Genomic DNA, 4,846 nt, shown 5'->3' on the forward strand with positions numbered 1-4,846 from the left:
ATTACGGTACACAAATTCAGGTTAAAAAAACGTGGTTAAAACCTACCTACTTTAACATTGAACCGTTCTAGCGCTCCAACCCATCTCCCAGCAGTACTGTGCAGCCAACTCTTCCAAAAGAAGGTCCCAACGGCGTGTGGAGGTGGACTGCTCCAGTGCAATGATGCAATTCCGTGCAGCCTGCAGCGTGTTTTTTTATTCCTCTACTCAACTCAAACTCTCCGCGCTCCTTGGGCAGGGAACAGTAGGTCATCCAATCTCCAACTGGCTGCTGCTGCTGCAGACACACTCTGTTTTTTGGCCACCACCTGGACCGTCGTCCGTGCAAACAGTCCTGCGGGGGTGAAAATCAAGAAGAACAACGCAACGGCTCCGGTAAGGAACCAGGCATTTAATCATGGGAATGTGTCATAATCTGGAACGATTACCGAAAGATATATGATGTTGGGTTTTGCTGGATGCTGCTGCTGCTGTGAGGAGCTGTTTGGTTAAGTTCCTTTGCGGGCTGGCACTCCAAGAGATGAAATATGAGAAAAAGATCAACGCAGAAGAGGTACCGTGTTAGGGGTTCGTGTGATGCATGGCGTTTGGGTCTCAGCACGTAGTGCCAGAAGTTATGAAACCTTTTTACAGTCGGTTGGAATTTTACAATAAATGAAAATCAATGTGCTTCTTCTTTCATGTTTTGAATCCTTGAATCTTTAATTCTTTGAATCTTTGAATCTTTGAATCTTTGAATCTTGGAATCTTTGAATCTTTGAATCTTTGAATCTTTGAATCTTTGAATCTTTGAATCTTTGAATCTTTGAATCTTTGAATCTTTGAATCTTTGAATCTTTGAATCTTTGAATCTTTGAATCTTTGAATCTTTGAATCTTTGAATCTTTGAATCTTTGAATCTTTGAATCTTTGAATCTTTGAATCTTTGAATCTTTGAATTTTACAGTGTTTTACACAATTTAACGTTAAAACATTATAACTTTTAAACTTAAAACAATTATAATGATTGAAAAAAATATATTTCGGGGAGTAAAAAGTGAAACATCATAACTCAAAAACTGATCACATTATAAAAACAAACTAGAAACAAACCCCGAAGACATTTATGACGGTTTTTAATCTTCCAAGAAAACGCAGCAAAACTCCCCTCCGTTGCAATGCAAAAACCATAAATACCGTTAAGGATTGAACTCACGCACTATGACATGGGGGGGACTGGTCCACACCACACCCTCCTCGCCATCGTCAAAGTCATCTCCTTGATTTGTAGAGCCATCCAGCCGTGACGATTTATTACTTCCCGTGAGATTCGGTGACTTCCTTGGGTGCTAGGCTTTTTTTTTGCTCTCCACCTCCCCGAACACTTCCCGATATCCATACTGGGCCGATAAATCGTGTGTCTTCCAGACTAGGGCTAGAAGAAAAGAAGGAAGTTTCTCGGGCAAGATATCAATAACTTCTTGCCGCGAGGTTTAGAAGCATACATATTCATGTTGAATTGGTAAAAAAACAAAATTTAACAGAAAAGTACAACCAATACAGAAAAAATAAATTTCACAATTAACTTTTAGATTGCAAAGTTGATACAGAATACCGCAACCTAATATTTTATCCAAAAGACTTCCTTATCCCATTTTTTCAACTCTCGCGACATCAAGGTCCCACCATCTCGTTGAACGATATGATTTCAACTCTACCAGAAAAAAACTCACGTGATTGTTCTATGCCTGGTCGATTTCTCCGGGAGGGAGTCGACGATACGTGCTCATAATTTATCCACACATTTGTGATTTATGGTGCGTTGTGGCTCGTGGGGACATCCCCTTTTGGATTTTGCGTGTTTTTTTTTTTTCACTCAAAGTTGACGACGAAGAAACCAATTCAAAGGCAGTGGCAGCAGCAGCAAAAAACTCAATTTTCACACTCCACTTTATTCAAAGTCTCGTTCGACAAACAATTTGCCCTCCGGAACTGAGAGCGTGGAAGTTCTGATTTGATGAAAACACGGAAATTGTTGCATTGAACTTGAAACTTGTTTTTTGTTTTTTGTTTTTTTTGTTTTTTGTTTTTTGTTTTTTGTTTTTTGTTTTTTGTTTTTTGTTTTTTGTTTTTTGTTTTTTGTTTTTTGTTTTTTGTTTTTTGTTTTTTGTTTTTTGTTTTTTGTTTTTTGTTTTTTGTTTTTTGTTTTTTGTTTTTTGTTTTTTGTTTTTTGTTTTTTGTTTTTTGTTTTTTGTTTTTTGTTTTTTGTTTTTTGTTTTTTGTTTTTTGTTTTTTGTTTTTTGTTTTTTGTTTTTTTGTTTTTTGTTTTTTGTTTTTTGTTTTTTGTTTTTTGTTTTTTGTTTTTTGTTTTTTGTTTTTTGTTTTTTGTTTTTTGTTTTTTGTTTTTTGTTTTTTGTTTTTTGTTTTTTGTTTTTTGTTTTTTGTTTTTTGTTTTTTGTTTTTTGTTTTTTGTTTTTTGTTTTTTGTTTTTGTTTTTTGTTTTTTGTTTTTTGTTTTTTGTTTTTTGTTTTTTGTTTTTTGTTTTTTGTTTTTTGTTTTTTGTTTTTTGTTTTTTGTTTTTTGTTTTTTGTTTTTTGTTTTTTGTTTTTTGTTTTTTGTTTTTTTGTTTTTTGTTTTTTGTTTTTTGTTTTTTGTTTTTTGTTTTTTGTTTTTTGTTTTTTGTTTTTTGTTTTTTGTTTTTTGTTTTTTGTTTTTTGTTTTTTGATTTTTGTTTTTTGTTTTTTGTTTTTTGTTTTTTGTTTTTTGTTTTTTGTTTTTTGTTTTTTGTTTTTTTTGTTTTTTTGTTTTTTTGCATACTTTTCTATTGAACTGTTACATGTTTCGATAAATAGTTTTAAAGTTACGTATAAAAATGCGTTTTTGCATTTTTATGGATGTTACATAAAAGGCCGGCAGACCAAATAGCAGCATGTTAAATATTATTTGATAGGTTATCAATATACTGAAATGTTCAATATAACATATAATTATTGAGTTTTTCTGACTTTTATGATATAATTTGTTATGTTCGTTTATTTAAAACCAAATGATTTTTTTTTTCGAAACAATCAAAATGTTTCAATATTTTTCTACCTCCAGATTTTGTTTGATTCCACTTTCAGTGTCCCATAACTTCTTCCGGCTCGTTTTGAAGAGCCAGTTTCCTGCGGGTCATGCTCGATTGGCGCACACCCATGCCTGCCGACAGAGTTTCCTTCTTTTAATACAAGGTAATATATGTAACGCATGTTCTCGACTGTTTGCAACAGCCATTGAAATATTTTATCAACTCCTTCCGCGATATTTTTTTCTCTCGTTTAGCCAATGGTTTCACTGTCTTCAGTGCTTCCTGTGTTGAGCAGTTTGCGCCAGCAGGAGAGGATCGTTTCAATGATTTTATTGATATTTGTTATTTTTGCCTCACTTATTCTTTCGATGAGGAGGCTCAGTGATTTTGTTTGCCAAGTCGTCGAGTGTCCTCCTTTTCCAGGGCTTGCGAAAACCAAAGGTTTCCCAGTGTGCCAAAAGGATTTTCCGGGAGTTGCAAGGAATAGCTGCACAGTGGGCTATTAAGGACATTGTGGAAACTATAATTATTTGTTTAATAAAATATTAATATTACCCATTTTAAAGTCGATTTTTGCTGGAAAAATTGTTTACATAAACATATTTTTTTCTGATTATGATTGCATTTAACCCACCGTGCCTTATCGTGTCGTCCCAGTTCTTTACGACATGCTTAATGGAGTGTGTCTCGTTTCAGGGCTCGTTCTGGGCGAACGACGTGTTCCTCTCTTCTTCAGGTCTTCAGGTCTCTGCTGAGAAGGAAGCCAGCGGGCCAGAAGTATAAACATGGAAATACAATTGTCTAGATTTCGATTTACATTCCCCTTTCTCTTCACTTTTTTCCCTTCTTAGAGCAGGACTAATATCGTTATTTGCATGTGTACTTGATATTTTTTTCTCCTTTCGTTACAGATTTTGATTCCACTCCGCTTCGGGAACATGTTTTCTCAGATGTTGCGTGGAGAACGAGCTTTTGATTTTCCACGACAAGCTCCTCATTTTTCGAGACTTGATGGTGTATCTTTTTTTTCGCTGGGGTTGTGGAACGAGATTCGGTTTTTTTAGGTCTTGTGATTTTCGCAATCAATATGGGTATAGAAGTTAATAAGCTTGATTTGACAAGAAACATACACGCTGAGTTTATTTGTGTCAGAATTTGGCATTCATCTGTATCAAATATTAGCTTGATTGGTGAAAGACTCAAGTATACTGAGAAAATGAGCTATATTCATGGCCAATTTGCTGCAAAATTTGCACCGAATAATTTTTTCATCCTTTTTTGGGAATGTTCTGAAAAAAATTTAATGTATATTTGATTTTTTCATGTTTTTGTTTTTTTTAGTTGTGTATACTAGAGGATTCAACTGAAAAGTTTTACCAATTTTAACACAAAATTTTTAAATATTTTTGAAGTTTTCTGCATTTTTTTTATCGTGAGCCTTTTCGAAGAAATGATGGTTTCTAATTTTTGATTTACTTTAGGCCGTTGCAAATATTTATGTCTCTATCATTATCAGTTTTGTAAAAAAATAATAAATTTTAAAAATCTGAGAAAAATCCATGTGATTTTCTTTACAACTCAACAAACGAAGCAAAATCGATCAGAAAATTCCATCAAAACTCACCAATTTTCGAATACTTACGTACCATTTTTGTATGGACACGGTCAAAATTGTGTGGAGCCTTGTATGGGTGAGCCAATGACACAAAATGACTTCTTTGATCATAGGGAAGGAATTAGAATTTCCTTGGGTGGAAAATTGCTCATATTTATTGTGGGTTTCCCTTCAAAATTAATTTA

This window comes from Culex pipiens, chromosome 2 (assembly GCF_016801865.2).
Source record: "Culex pipiens pallens isolate TS chromosome 2, TS_CPP_V2, whole genome shotgun sequence".
NCBI classification, from domain to species: Eukaryota; Metazoa; Arthropoda; class Insecta; order Diptera; family Culicidae; genus Culex; species Culex pipiens.